A 17,588-nucleotide genomic window follows, 5' to 3' on the forward strand; every position below is an offset into this window, starting at 1 on the left:
ACCCCCCCCCCCCCCCCCCCCCCCCCCCCCAACAGCAGGAACAATGTTCCTGAATCTATCCTGTCCAATCCTTTAAGAATTGTATATGTTTCTATAAGATAGGTGATCATCCTAAATTCCAGTGAATATAGGCCCAATCGACCAATTCTTTCATCATATGTCAGTCCCGCCATCCCGGGAATTAACCTGGTGAACCTACACGGCACTCCCTCAACAGCAAGAATGTCTTCCTCAAATTAAGAGACCAAAGTTGCACACAATACTCCAGCTGTGGTCTCACCCGGGCCCTGTACAACTGCCGTAGGGCCTTGCTCCAAAACTCAAATCCTCTTGCAATGAAGGCCAAATTCTCCAATGCCTGCTGTACTTGCATGCTTACATTCTGTGACTGATGTACAAGGACACCCAGGTCTTGTTGCACCTCCTCTTTTCCTAATCTGACAACATTCAGACAATAATCTGATTTCCAGTTCTTGCCACCAAAGTGGATAACCTCACATTTATCCACATTATACTGCATCTGCCAAGCATCTGCCCACTCACCCAACCTACCCAAGTCACCCTGCAGCCTCATAGCATCCTCCTCACAGCTCACACTGCCACCCAGCTTTGTGTCATCTGCAAACTTGGAGATGTTACATTTAATTTCCTCATCTAAATCATCAATATATATTGTAAATAACAATATTTTGTCCTTGTTCCAAACATACACTGGCACCACCCACAACTCTTTCTCCACTACATCAACATCGGGGCTACCTCCTGCACCCGTGCAGAACTCATTGATTTAATTAACTTCATCACTAACCCACCTGCCCTCACATTCACCTGGACTTTCTCTGAAGCCGCTCTCCCCTCTCGTGATCTCTCTGTCTCCAACACTGGGGACAGACTATTGACTGATGTCTGCTACAAACCTACCGACTCACACAGTTATCTCCACTACACCTCCTCCCACCCTGACGTTTGCAAATACACTATTCCCTGCTCCCAATGTGTCTGCCTCTGTCTCATCTGCTCCCAAGATGGGACTTTCCACTCCATTGATGATAGGTGACGTTTTGGGCAGAGGTCATTCTTCAGACTCTCCAGAAATGCTGCCTGACCTGTCGAATTACTCGAGCACTTTATGTCCTCTTGTGTAATAACCAACCAGCATCTACAGTTCTTTGTTTCTACTACTTAATATGCCGTAAGACCAGCAGCACCGCCTCTTTTATAATGTGGATTCATTCCAAGACATGGCTGCTCATTTCCTGTAATTCTTGGCTTCTATGACCTTCTGTAAATACAGATGCAACCTCACCAAACTCCTGTGGATTCACACACACACCGTCATATTCATCCTGCACCCATTCTAATCTCTCAATAATTACAATGTTGCTCTTTACAAACTTGTTGAAACTCTCAGGATAATCCTTTAATTTATCTGCCAAATCTCTCATCTCCCTTATTTACCTCCTGATCTCCCCGACACTGACCCTCACCCACTGACTGGTCAACCCTGTGCCCATCTGATCACTGACCCCCTCATCCCCTGACCGGAACAAGGTGCCCAGCCCGATACTGCCCCTCACCCACACACTGCCCCTCACCCCCACACTGACCCACACCCACACACTGCCCCACACACTGACCCTCACCCACACACTGCCCCACACCCCCACACTGATCCCTCACCCACACACTGCCCCCCACCCACACTGCCCCTCACCCACACACTGCCCCCCACCCACACACTGCCCCCCACCCACACACTGCCCCTCACCCCCACACTGCCCCACACCCACACACTGCCCCACACACTGCCCCACACTGACCCTCACCCACACACTGCCCCACACCCACACACTGCCCCTCACCCACACACTGCCCCTCACCCACACACTGCCCCACACCCACACACTGCCCCACACCCACACTGCCCCTCACCCCCACACTGCCCCACACCCACACACTGCCCCACACACTGCCCCACATTGTCCCCCACCCACACACCGCCCCTCATCCCCACACTGCCCCTCACCCACACACTGCCCCTCAGCCACTGTGTGTGTGTGTGTGTGGGGGGGTGGGGACTGGGTTGTCAGCCCACCAGTGCCCGTCACCCACCTGCAGCCTGTGCCCCAGCCAGGAGGGCGGGCAGCAGCATCAGCAGCATCAGCAGCATCAGCATCAGCTGCAGCATCAACGGGCACAACAAGGTCCCACCGACTGTCCAGGTTGTGGTGAGTTTGCCAGTCCTGGGCGCATGCGCGGTTCACTCTGCTCCGCTCGCCCCGCCCGCTCCGCCCCCGCACCCCGCGCTGATTGGCCGGCCCCGGGTCCGCGGCCAATCACAGTCCTGCCCGCCCTTGAGTCACCGGTCTCCGGGCAGAAGAGCCCCGTGAAGTTGGAGAAAATAGCCCAGTCTGTCCAATCAGCAGCGCAGCTGGCGCCGCGTCACCGGTTGCCGGGCAGAGTAGAGTTCGGCAGGTTAGCTCGCATGAAAGTGAAAGCGTGAAGCGGGAGAGAGAGGTGGGGCCCACCGACACAGACCCTGACACACAGACCCTGACACACAGACCCTGACACACACACCCTGACACACACACCCTGACACACACACCCTGACACACACACCCTGACACACACACCCTGACACAGACCCTGACACACACACCCTGACACACACACCCTGACACACACACCCTGACACACACACCCTGAGACACACACCCTGACACAGACCCTGACACACACACCCTGACACACACACCCTGACACACAGACCCTGACACACAGACCCTGACACACACACCCTGACACACACACCCTGACACACACACCCTGACACACAGACCCTGACACACAGACCTTGACACACAGACCCTGACACAGACCCTCACACACACACCCTGACACAGACGCTGACACACAGACGCTGACACACAGACCCTGACACAGACCCTGACACACAGACCCTGACACACACACCCTGACACACAGACCCTGACACACACACCCTGACACACAGACCCTGACACACAGACCCTGACACACAGACCCTGACACACAGGCCCTGACACAGACACTCACACACATACCCTGACACACGCACCCTGACACAGACACTCACACACACACCCTGACACAGACCCTGACACACAGACCCTGGCACACAGACCCTGACACACAGACCCTGACACACAGACCCTGACACACACACCCTGACACAGACCCTGACACAGACCCTGACACACACACACTGACACACACATAACCTGACACACACACCCTGACACACACGCCCTGACACACAGGCCCTGAGACACAGGCCCTGACATACAGACCCTGACACAAACCCTGACACACACACCCTGACACACAGACCCTGACACACAGACCCTGACACACACACCCTGACACACAGACCCTGACACAGACCCTGACACACACCCTGACACACACCCTGACACACACACACCCTGACACACACACCCTGACACACAGACCCTGACACACACCCTGACACACACCCTGACACACACACCATGACACACAGACACTGACACACAGACCGTGACACACACACCCTGACACACACACACTGACACACACAACCTGACACACACACCCTGTCACACACACACCGACACTGACACACAGACACTGACACACACACCCTGACACAGACCCTGACACACAGACCCTGACACAGACACCCTGACACACACACACCGACACTGACACACAGACACTGACACACACACCCTGACACAGACCCTGACACACAGACCCTGACACACACACCCTGACACACACACCCTGACACAGTCCCTGACACACAGACCCTGACACACAGACCCTGACACACACACCCTGACACACACACCCTGACACAGTCCCTGAAACTCACACCCTGACACACACCCTGACACACACACCCTGACACACACACCCTGACACACAGACCCTGAAGGACACAGGCCCTGAGAGAGAAAGCCTGAGACAGACCCTGGGAACAGATCCTGAGACACAGACCCTGAGACACAGACCCTGGGAACAGATCCTGAGACACAGACCCTGAGACACAGACCCTGGGGACAGACTAAGGACAGTCCCTGAGATAGAATCTAAGGACAGAGACTCGGGAGTGACCAGAGGCAGGCACAGATTTAGAGGAGAGAGACCCTATGGACACAGACCATGGGGTCACAGCTGTGACGCCCACACACACCCTAAGTACACGGATCCTGAGACACTGACATTGGGGACAGATCCTGGGACACAGACCCTGGGGACAGATCCAGAGACACAGGGCATGGCTGACAGACCCTGGGAACTCGGACCCCAGGATGGATCCTGAGAGACAGGCTCTAGGAAATGAACCGTGGGGCCACAGACCCTGAGACACAAACCCTGACATACAGACCCTGACACACAGACCCTGAGACACAAACCCTGAGACACAAACCCTGACACATAGACCCTGAGACACAGACCCTGAGACACAAACCCTGAGACACAAAACCCTGACACACAGACCCTGACACACAGGCCCTGAGACACAGGCCCTGAGACACAAACCCTGAGACACAGGCCCTGAGACACAGGCCCTGAGACACAGGCCCTGACACAGAGACCCTGAGACACAAACCCTGAGACACAGGCCCTGAGACACAGGCCCTGAGACACAAACCCTGAGACACAGACCCTGAGACACAAACCCTGAGACACAGACCCTGAGACACACACCCCGACACACAGACGCTGAGACACAGACCCTGACACATAGACCCTGAGACACAAACCCTGAGACACAGGTCCTGACACATAGACCCTGAGACACAAACCCTGAGACACAGGCCCTGACACATAGACCCTGAGACACATGCCCTGACACATAGACCCTGAGACACAAACCCTGAGACACAGGCCCTGACACATAGACCCTGAGACACAGGCCCTGACAAATAGACCCTGAGACACAAACCCTGAGACACAGGCCCTGAGACACAGGCCCTGAGACACAAACCCGGAGACACAGGCCCTGACCCATAGACCCTGACACACACCCCGGCACGCAGACCCTGAGACACAAACCCTGACACACAGACCCTGACACACAAACCCTGAGACACAGGCCCTGAGACACAAACCCTGAGACACAGGCCCTGAGACACACACCCCGACACACACCCCGACACACAGACCCTGAGACACAAACCCTGACACACAGACCCTGAGACACAAACCCTGACACACAGGCCCTGAGGCACAAACCCTGAGACACAGGCCCTGAGACACAAACCCTGAGACACAGGCCCTGAGACACAGACCCTGAGACACAGACGCTGAGACACAGGCCCTGAGACACAGGCCCTGAGACACAGGCCCTGAGACACAGGCCCTGACACATAGACACTGAGACACAAATCCTGAGACACAGGCCCTGAGACACAGACCCTGAGACACAGGCCCTGACACATAGACCCTGGACACAAACCCTGAGACACAGGCCCTGAGACACAAACCCTGAGACACACACCCCGACACACAGACCCTGAGACACAAACCCTGACACACAGACCCTGAGACACAAACCCTGACACACAGGCCCTGAGACACAGACCCTGAGACACAAACCCTGAGACACAGGCCCTGACCCATAGACCCTGAGACACAAACCCTGAGACACAGGCCCTGACACACAGGCCCTGAGACACAGGCCCTGACACAGAGACCCTGAGACACAAACCCTGAGACACAGGCCCTGAGACACAGGCCCTGATTCACAAACCCTGAGACACAGGCCCTGACCCATAGACCCTGAGACACAAACCCTGAGACACAGGCCCTGAGACACAGGCCCTGAGACACAAACCCTGAGACACAGGCCCTGACCCATAGACCCTGAGACACAAACCCTGAGACACAGGCCCTGACACATAGACACTGAGACACAAACCCTGAGACACAGGCCCTGAGACACAGACCCTTAGACACAGGCCCTGAGACACAGGCCCTGACACATAGACACTGAGACACAAACCCTGAGACACAGGCCCTGAGACACAGACCCTGAGACACAGGCCCTGACCCACAGACCCAAGCAGAGGAAACAAACTACTGAAGCACATTGACTGGTCGGGTGGCATCTGTGGAGGGAGAGGGGTGGTTCATGTACCGTGGTTCATGAGACACTGACATTGGGGACAGATCCTGGGACACAGACCCTGGGGACAGATCCAGAGACACAGGGCATGGCTGACAGACCCTGGGAACTCGGACCCCAGGATTGATCCTGAGAGACAGGCTCTAGGAAATGAACCGTGGGGCCACAGACCCTGAGACACAAACCCTGACACACAGACCCTGACACACAGACCCTGAGACACAAACCCTGAGACACAAACCCTGACACATAGACCCTGAGACACAGACCCTGAGACACAAACCCTGAGACACAAAACCCTGACACACAGACCCTGACACACAGGCCCTGAGACACAAACCCTGAGACACAAAACCCTAACACACAGACCCTGAGACACAGGCCCTGAGACACAAACCCTGAGACACAGGCCCTGAGACACAGGCCCTGAGACACAGGCCCTGAGACACAGGCCCTGACACAGAGACCCTGAGACACAAACCCTGAGACACAGGCCCTGAGACACAGGCCCTGAGACACAAACCCTGAGACACAGACCCTGAGACACAAACCCTGAAAGACAAACCCTGAGACACACACCCCGACACACAGACGCTGAGACACAGATCCTGACACATAGACCCTGAGACACAAACCCTGAGACACAGGCCCTGAGACACAAACCCTGAGACACAGGCCCTGACACATAGACCCTGACACAGGCCCTGAGACACAAACCCTGAGACCCAAACCCTGAGACACAAACCCTGACACACACACCCCGACACACAGACCCTGAGACACAAACCCTGACACACAGACCCTGAGACACAAACCCTGACACACAGGCCCTGAGACACAGACCCTGAGACACAAACCCTGAGACACAGGCCCTGACCCATAGACCCTGAGACACAAACCCTGAGACACAGGCCCTGACACACAGGCCCTGAGACACAGGCCCTGACACAGAGACCCTGAGACACAAACCCTGAGACACAGGCCCTGAGACACAGGCCCTGAGACACAAACCCTGAGACACAGGCCCTGACCCATAGACCCTGAGACACAAACCCTGAGACACAGGCCCTGAGACACAGGCCCTGAGACACAAACCTTGAGACACAGGCCCTGACCCATAGACCCTGAGACACAAACCCTGAGACACAGGCCCTGACACATAGACACTGAGACACAAACCCTGAGACACAGGTCCTGAGACACAGACCCTGAGACACAGGCCCTGAGACACAGGCCCTGACACATAGACACTGAGACACAAACCCTGAGACACAGGCCCTGAGACACAGACCCTGAGACACAGGCCCTGACACATAGACCCTGAGACACAAACCCTGAGACACAGGCCCTGAGACACAGGCCCTGAGACACAAACCCTGAGACACAGGCCCTGACACACAGACCCTGAGACACAAACCCTGAGACACAGGCCCTGAGACACAGGCCCTGAGACACAAACCCTAACACACAGACACTGACACACAGACCCAGACACAGACCCTGACACATAGACCCTGACACAGGCCCTGAGACACAAACCCTGAGACCCAAACCCTGAGACACAAACCCTGACACACACACCCTGACACACAGACCCTGACACACAGACCCTGACACACACACCCTGACACACGCACACCCTGACACAGGCACTGACACACACACCGTGACACACACACACCCTGACACATGCCCTGACACACACACCCTGACACAGGCCCTGACACACACACACACCCTGACACACACACACACCCTGACACGCACACAGACCCTGACACGCACACAGACCCTGACACAGGCCCTGACACACACACCCTGACATACAGACCCTGACACACACACCCTGACACACATACCCTGACCCACAGACCCAAGCAGAGGAAACAAACTACTGAAGCACATTGACTGGTCGGGTGGCATCTGTGGAGGGAGAGGGGTGGTTCATGTACCGTGGTTCATGAGACACTGACATTGGGGACAGATCCTGGGACACAGACCCTGGGGACAGATCCAGAGAAACAGGGCATGGCTGACAGACCCTGGGAACTCGGACCCCAGGATGGATCCTGAGAGACAGGCTCTAGGAAATGAACCGTGGGGCCACAGACCCTGAGACACAAACCCTGACACACAGACCCTGACACACAGACCCTGAGACACAAACCCTGAGACACAAACCCTGACACATAGACCCTGAGACACAGACCCTGAGACACAAACCCTGAGACACAAAACCCTGACACACAAAACCCTGACACACAGACCCTGACACACAGGCCCTGAGACACAAACCCTGAGACACAAAACCCTAACACACAGACCCTGAGACACAGGCCCGGAGACACAGGCCCTGAGACACAAACCCTGAGACACAGGCCCTGAGACACAGGCCCTGAGACACAGGCCCTGACACAGAGACCCTGAGACACAAACCCTGAGACACAGGCCCTGAGACACAGGCCCTGAGACACAAACCCTGAGACACAGACCCTGAGACACAAACCCTGAGAGACAAACCCTGAGACACACACCCCGACACACAGACGCTGAGACACAGACCCTGACACATAGACCCTGAGACACAAACCCTGAGACACAGGCCCTGAGACACAAACCCTGAGACACAGGCCCTGACAAATAGACCCTGAGACACAAACCCTGAGACACAGGCCCTGACACATAGACCCTGAGACACATGCCCTGACACATAGACCCTGAGACACAACCCCTGAGACACAGGCCCTGACAAATAGACCCTGAGACACAAACCCTGAGACACAGGCCCTGAGACACAGGCCCTGAGACACAAACCCTGAGACACAGGCCCTGACCCATAGACCCTGACACACACCCCGGCACACAGACCCTGAGACACAAACCCTGACACACAGACCCTGACACACAAACCCTGAGACACAGGCCCTGAGACACAAACCCTGAGACACAGGCCCTGAGACACACACCCCGACACACACCCCGACACACAGGCCCTGAGACACAAACCCTGACACACAGACCCTGAGACACAAACCCTGACACACAGGCCCTGAGGCACAAACCCTGAGACACAGGCCCTGAGACACAAACCCTGAGACACAGGCCCTGAGACACAGACCCTGAGACACAGACGCTGAGACACAGGCCCTGAGACACAGGCCCTGAGACACAGGCCCTGAGACACAGGCCCTGACACATAGACACTGAGACACAAACCCTGAGACACAGGCCCTGAGACACAGACCCTGACACACAGGCCCTGACACATAGACCCTGAGACACAAACCCTGAGACACAGGCCCTGAGACACAAACCCTGAGACACACACCCCGACACACAGACCCTGAGACACAAACCCTGACACACAGACCCTGAGACACAAACCCTGACACACAGGCCCTGAGACACAGACCCTGAGACACAAACCCTGAGACACAGGCCCTGACCCATAGACCCTGAGACACAAACCCTGAGACACAGGCCCTGACACACAGGCCCTGAGACACAGGCCCTGACACAGAGACCCTGAGACACAAACCCTGAGACACAGGCCCTGAGACACAGGCCCTGAGACACAAACCCTGAGACACAGGCCCTGACCCATAGACCCTGAGACACAAACCCTGAGACACAGGCCCTGAGACACAGGCCCTGAGACACAAACCTTGAGACACAGGCCCTGACCCATAGACCCTGAGACACAAACCCTGAGACACAGGCCCTGACACATAGACACTGAGACACAAACCCTGAGACACAGGCCCTGAGACACAGACCCTGAGACACAGGCCCTGAGACACAAGCCCTGACACATAGACACTGAGACACAAACCCTGAGACACAGGCCCTGAGACACAGACCATGAGACACAGGCCCTGACACATAGACCCTGAGACACAAACCCTGAGACACAGGCCCTGAGACACAGGCCCTGAGACACAAACCCTGAGACACAGGCCCTGACACACAGACCCTGAGACACAAACCCTGAGACACAGGCCCTGAGACACAGGCCCTGAGACACAAACCCTAACACACAGACCCTGACACACAGACCCAGACACAGACCCTGACACATAGACCCTGACACAGGCCCTGAGACACAAACCCTGAGACCCAAACCCTGAGACACAAACCCTGACACACACACCCTGACACACAGACCCTGACACACAGACCCTGACACACACACCCTGACACACGCACACCCTTACACAGGCACTGACACACACACCGTGACACACACACACCCTGACACAGGCCCTGACACACACACCCTGACACAGGCCCTGACACACACACACACCCTGACACACACACACACCCTGACACGCACACAGACCCTGACACGCACACAGACCCTGACACAGGCCCTGACACACACACCCTGACATACAGACCCTGACACACACACCCTGACACAGGCCCTGACACACACACACACCCTGACACGCACACAGACCCTGACACAGGCCCTGACACACACACCCTGACACACACACCCTGACCCACAGACCCAAGCAGAGGAAACAAACTACTGAAGCACATTGAATGGTCGGGTGGCATCTGTGGAGGGAGAGGGCTGGTTCATGTTCCGGGTCGCGGCCCTGCCTCGGGGGTTGAGGGGAGAGAGCCAGTACAACGAGGATAGACACAAAAAGCTGGAGTAACTCAGCGGCTCAGACATCATCTGAAGAAGGGTCTCGACCAGAAACGTCACCTATTCCTTCTCTCCACAGATGCTGTCTGAGCCGCTGAGTTACTGCAGCTTTTTGTGTCTATCTTCAGTGTAAAGCAGCATCTGCAGTTCGTTCCTACACTGTATAACGCGGGGATGGGGTGAGGTCGGTGCCGACAGGTGACAGGAGGAACCGGGTGAGGAGGGACCGTATTCCTGGCCCTGTGACACGGGGGCTGTGACTTGTTCCCCTGTGTCCGGATCTGTTCCCGGTCTGTATTCCCCACCCTGGGACACGGAGCTGTGATGTTCTCTGCTTCCCTCGGCCGTGGCCGTGAGGGTTCGGGCGGAGAGAGCCGGCCCGGGAGGTTGACGATGGAGTGAACTGATCCGTGCCAGTCCGTGCTGAGGGCGGAGCTTGTGGGAAGCGGCTGCCGGCGGCCAGGGAGAGGTTGGAATGTGGACTGTGGACGGTGAGCGGGGATTCCCGGGATGTAACAGCATCGTGCTGACACCAGCACTCTGCACCATGGTGTTATAAACCTCACAGTCATAGAGTCATGCAGCGTGAACACAGGCCCTTTGGCCCAACTTGCCCACGCCGACCAACATGCCCCATCTACACTAATCTCACCTGCTGGAGTTTGGCCCATCTCCCTCTAACTCTGTCCTGTACATGTCCCTGTCTAAATGTTTCTTATAAGTCGTGATAGTACCTGCCTCAACTACATCCTCCAGCAGCTCGTTCCATACACCACTCTGTACAAGACCAGCCTCCTACACTCAGCACCCAGCCTATCCAGCCTCTCCCCATAGCTCAAACCCTCCTGACCACGTAGCATCTTAGTAGACATTGTTGCACCTTTACCAGTTTAATGACAGGGCAACAGGTACTGCACAGAGTTCAGCAAATACGGCCTTACTAAGCAGCTGTGATAGAATGGCGGAGTAGACTTGATGGGCCGAGTGGCCTGATTCCGCTCCTATCACTTATGAACATGACTTCCCAACTCCTGTAAACAACACTTTGACTGATGAAGGCGAGCGTGTCACACGCCTCGTTCACCCCCCTGTCAACCTGTGTCACCACCTTCATGGAACTATGTCCCTTCCCCCCTAGGTCTCTCAGTCCCACAACATTCCCCACAGCTCCAGCACTTACGGCCTAAGTCCTGTCCCTCCACCTTGCTACACCTTGTGTTTATTGTAATTAAACTCCACCTGCCATTTCTTGGCCCCATTGTCCCAGGTGATCTAGATCCCAGTGTAGATCACCGTCACTGTCCCTCTGTGGAGAGAGAAACACAGGCATCGTTTCAGGACTGAGGCCCTTCGACACAAACCACAGGAATGAAGCTGGGTGCCTTGAATCAAATCTCACACAGGTATTCCACCTGTCCCCTCCTTCCCCACGCCTCCTTCCATGTGCTCCCCTTCCCCATTACCTCCCCATCCCCATCCCCCCTCCTCTACCCATCACTTCCAATCCCCTCCTCCCATTCCACACCTCTTCCTACCATCCTCATCTCTTCCTCCCCTTCTCTATCCACTCCCTTTCTCTAGCCCTCCCTTCACAAACCCCTCATAAACCCCCCTCACCACACCTTCCCACCCTCCTAATATTCCCTTCCTCCCCTGCTTATCCCCTTCTCCCATTCCCCACTTCCCATCCCCTCTCCCGTCCTCCCCTCCCCTCTTCCCCTCTCATCCCCTCCTCCCCACCCATGCCCGGCCCTAGCCCAGCCCTCTCCTTGCCTGTTCCAGCTCTCACCCCCACCGATGCTCATCCCAATCTCCCCTCTCTCTCTCACCGTCATTGTCCTCACCCTCTGCCCCCTCCCCCTCCCTGTCCCACCCCTCCCCCACATTCCCACGCCCCATTCCCTGCTCTGTGCCGAACAACATTGATACATCGGGAACATTGAATGCCCTCGGTGACGCAGCTCCCACAGTGCTCTGGGGGTGAGGATTACAAACATTCTCCACCCCGTCTCAGTGCGGACATTTCTCCCCTTGATCGGAGACTGACCCGTGGCCACAGACCCCTCAGCCGGGGGGACACAGTCTGTCCAGCCCCGTGGGCTTTGTGTAAGAGTCAGTCACCTTCCTCTCATGCTCACAAACTCTGGACACTCCGCTCCCAGTCGACTCAGTCGCAGCTCGTCGGCACATCCCCCATCCCAGGGACCGGCCCATCAATCTGTCACAGGTACATAGAAACATAGAAACATAGAAACATAGAAACATAGAAAATAGGTGCAGGAGTAGAGGCCATTCGGCCCTTCGAGCCTGCACCGCCATTCAATATGACCATGGCTGATCATCCAACTCAGTATCCTGTACCTGCCTTCTCTCCATACCCCCTGATCCCTTTAGCCACAAGGGCCACATCTAACTCCCTCTTAAATATAGCCAATTAACTGGCCTCAACTACCTTCTGCGGGAGAGAATTCCAGAGATTCACCACTCTCTGTGTGAAAAAAGTTTTCCTCATCTCGGTCCTAAAAGATTTCCCCTTTATCCTTAAACTGTGACCCCTTGTTCTGGACTTCCCCAACATCGGGAACAATCTTCCTGCATCTAGCCTGTCCAACCCCTTAAGAATTTTGTAAGTTTCTATAAGATCTCCCCTCAATCTTCTAAATTCTAGCGAGTACAAGCCGAGTCTATCCAGTCTTTCTTCATATGAAAGTTCTGCCATCCCAGGAATCAGTCTGGTGAACCTTATCTGTACTCCCTCTATGGCAAGAATGTCTTTCCTCAGATTAAGAGACCAAAACTGTACGCAGTACATCCTGTCCCAGGTAAGTAGTTTCAACCTGACAGACCGTGACCTCTACACTTTAACCCCACTACCCGGTGACCTCCGTCAACAATGTGGTGTCACTGGTGGATAGGCTGGCGAAGAAGGTTCTTGGTGAATTGGCCTTCATCAGTCAGCGGATTGAGTTTGGAAACTGGGAGATGACGTTGCAGTTGTGCAAGATGTTGGTGAGGCCACACTTGGAGTATTGTGTTGTGTTGTGGTCACCCTGCTACAGGTATAATTTTATTAAGCTGCAATGAGTGCATTGAAGATTGACGAGGATGTTGCCAGGACTCGAGTGCCTGGTTTAGTTTAGTTTAGTTTATTGTCACATGTACCCAGGTACAATGAACAGCTGTTGTTGCGGGCTATCCAGTCAGCAGAAAGACAACACATGATTACAATCCAGCCATTCACAGTGTAATACATGATGAGGGAACATTGAGAGGGAATCATGTATAGTATAGTAACGTGCAAGGTAAAGCCAGCAAAGTCCAATCAAGGATAGTCCTGGGGTCAACATTGAGGTAGATAGTAGTTCAGCTCTGCTCTCTGGTTGTGGATGGATGATTCAGTTGCCTGAACTACAGGGAGAGGTTGGGCAGGCTAGGATTTTGTTCCTTGCAGGAGGCTGAGAGGTATCTAATGGAGGCGTATAGCATTTTGAGGGGGGATAGGGTGAATGCACTGGCTTTTACCCAGGGTCGGAGAATCAACAGGTTAAAGGTGAGAGGGCAAGATTTGATAGAAAGCTGATGAGCAGCTTCTTTACACAGAAGGTGGTGGGTATGGAACGAGCTGCCGGGGTATGTGTCTGAGACAGGTACCATAACCGCACTAGAGACACTTGGACAGATACATGGATAGGAAATGTTTAGAGGGGTGTGGCCCAATGTGGGCTAATGCGACTAGCTTAGAAGGGCCGGCATGAATGAGTTGGGCCGATTGGCCTGTTTCCATGCTATATGACATTATTAAAAGAAAACAGCAGCCTATAAGAACTCAGCGCGTCGAGCAGCATCTGTGGAGATGAAAGGGGTAGAAAAGTATCTGTGGCGGTTTCAGACTGAGACTCTGCATCAGGGTCTGTGAATGAAGGGTCTCCACCTGAAACTACAACGTGCACCGTTTCCACCACGGATCCCCTTTCCCGATTCCAGCGACTGCAGTGTGTTGTGCCCCCACCGACAACGAGCCTTGTCCACCGCCTCCACCCCTCCACAATCCCCCCACCCCCGCCACCTCCAGCTCTGATCTGCGACAGGGAGCCGGGCGGGGGGTGGTACGTGGACATCCATCTCCCCCGCTCTCCAGTAACGCTGCCTCGCCACTGAAGCGTTTCCAGATCTCTCTGTTTCAGTTTCCTGATGCGGCTTCGCTTGGGACGGAGTGAGTCAGATCCGCGCCCAGCCACGGGGAGTTTCCCAGCGCAGAGGCTGGCTGGTGGCATGACACAAAAAGGCACACAGAGAGAGAGAGGGACAGACTGGCCGGGGGGGGGTGTAGAGAGAGAGAGAGAGAGAGAGAGAGAGAGAGAGAGAGAGGGGGGGGGGGGGGGGGGGGGCAGAGGGAGAGAGTGGGGCACAGAGAGAGTGAGAGACAAAGACTAAGAGAGGGAGAGGGGGAACAGAAACGGGGCGTACAAAATGGTGGTGGGGAGCTCCAGGGTGAAGAACAGGCAGAACAAAATATAAAACACATAGTATTCTCATGTGTACCGAGGTACTGTGAGAACAAGAGTGTGTGTGTGTGTGTGTGTGTGTGTGTGTGTGTGTGTGTGTGTGTGTGAGAGAGAGAGAGAGAGAGAGATAGAGATGGGGCAGAGGGGCAACGAGACCTTTGTGATCAGAGCTCCCTTTCCCTGTCGAGAGAATCAGTCTTTATTCGGCGAGGGGTGATGAGCAGTCTCTCTCCCGTGCCCTTACCCCACACAGACTGACCAGTTCAGCCCCAAGATGCTCCCACATTCACAGCGATGACCACGGGTCACTGGTCACACGACTGTCCACTGACACCCCCTCTGTCCAGTTCACTGGCACGGACACTGCTTCTGAACAGTGCACCGGCACAGGAATGGTCTGGTGCTTTATTTATCACCTGTACCGAGGTACAGGGACATACATTGTGGGATATAGTTTAGTACAAGTATCACTATACATAAACACTTAGATACATATTAGATGCTCATTGTAGATACAGTGTTGGTGTACAGCAGTAGTACAGTGAGACAGAATACAAAGTTGCCAGTTTGTCGCCATGTTCAAGTCCCAGTTGTTGTAAGTGCAGGGATCTTGATCTGACCGTGAAGGCCCGTTGTCGTGGCGGTGTTGCAGGCTCGGCCTGGCCAAGCGTAGCCGTGGTGTTCTCCACCGCGTCTGGTCCACGTGCTCGGCCTCTTGGAGCGGCGCCACGTCCAGCCGAGCCCCAGGCAGCTGCAGGGCCTCCAGCGGCCCACTCCCCCGTCGAGGCCGTGCATTCACTCCCGCAGCCGGTCTGCTCACCGGCCCTCCAGCTGGGTTCCCGTGGGTCCTCGATACGTGGCGGGCGAGCCGGGTCTTCCTGGCTGGTCCTCGGTCTACGGGCCGCAGCTCCCCGGGACACCGTGCACTCTCCCACTGTCCACTCCACTGGTACACAGACCAACCTGTCCTGTCCACTGGTATAGACACCCCCTCTGTCCACTCCACTGGTAACACACTCTTCCTCTGTCCAGTCTGCATGGGACCTGGTTGATAGCGATGTATATAAATGAGTTGAACGTGAATGTACCTCTCCCTCCTTACCCCCTCCCGACCCAGAGCGTCGTCTGTCCATTCTCTCCTCCCATTGCAACCTGACTCGCTGCGTTCCTCCAGCACGTTGTGTTTTGCTCCAGATTCCAACACCTGCAGTTCCCTGTGTCTCTTCCATGTTGTCCAACACAGAGGGGCATGTGGTGGAGGGTTGGGATGCTTCCTGCTCCGCTGGCTCCTCCAGCTCTTCATTTGTTATTCTATGTGGAGCTGTATCAATGGAAACGATTCATATATACGCGTCGCCCATATCCGTGTAAACCTGCCGTGCATAAATGGTTGGGAATGGCAGGCCGGGGGAGTGGGAGATGGGCAGAGGGTTGGTGGTGCTGTGGGTGGAGTGTGGACACTGCCAGTGACGGGCTGCCTGTGTTGTCGGGAGGATGGCGTTGCCAGTGTTCCTGCTGCCACTGGACATGTTGGATGTGACGGTCAGTTGGGTGCTGAGCGGGGCGCTGTTGCAGCTCTGGCTGTCGGGGTGCGGCCGCTGTTGCAACTCTGGCTGTGGGGGTGGTGCATCTGGCTGTGGGGGTGGGGCCGCTGTTGCAGCTCTGGCTGTGGGGGTGGGGCCGCTGTTGCAGCTCTGGCTGTGGGGAGTGATGCGTCTGGCTGCGCGGTTCGTCTGCCTGCGGCCGCTGGTCCGTCTGGGGGGCAATGGGAACCTGAGGGGTAATTTTTTCACACAAAGGGTGGTGAGTGTATGCAACGAGCTGCCAGAGGAGGTATTTGAGGCACGGACTATCCCAACATTTATGAAACAGTTACACAGATACATGGACATGTCCGGTTTAGAGGGATGAGGGCCAAAGGCAGGCAGGTGGGACATGATCCAACACCGGCTTTTTCCGGGAAAGTCTCCGTTGCCGGTTTATCGCGGGATAATCCCGGCATGTTGGTCGGTGTGGGCCAGTTGGGCCGAAGGGCCTTTCCCCCTGCGTTTCATGGGATCCCAATTTCCCGTTGTTCACCGCAAGGTTGTGTGACCGACCAGTCCTGTAGCACAGTCGGCATTTTCGGGATAAATACATTGTATTGTATTGTATTGTATAAATCTCGTCAAACAACCGGAGCTGTCAGCGGCGGCGTCGGGTTCCGGGGCCGAGCACAGACTGACCGTGGGGACGGCGTGTGGGCCCAGACTGTCCGCCGGGCCCA

The 17,588-nt window shown here is 55.5% G+C and overlaps 1 long non-coding RNA gene across 1 annotated transcript; it reads left to right on the top strand.

Annotated features, from left to right (window-relative positions):
* Nucleotides 1–1,101: 1,101 nt before the first annotated feature.
* LOC116969515 lies at nt 1,102–15,882 on the top strand. The gene is made up of 3 exons (XR_004410807.1): nt 1,102–1,139; nt 12,931–12,933; nt 15,873–15,882. It is a non-coding gene; the product is annotated as an uncharacterized LOC116969515 (long non-coding RNA).
* Nucleotides 15,883–17,588: the final 1,706 nt, after the last annotated feature.

This window comes from Amblyraja radiata, unplaced genomic scaffold, assembly GCF_010909765.2.
Source record: "Amblyraja radiata isolate CabotCenter1 unplaced genomic scaffold, sAmbRad1.1.pri S68, whole genome shotgun sequence".
Classification (NCBI taxonomy): domain Eukaryota; kingdom Metazoa; phylum Chordata; class Chondrichthyes; order Rajiformes; family Rajidae; genus Amblyraja; species Amblyraja radiata.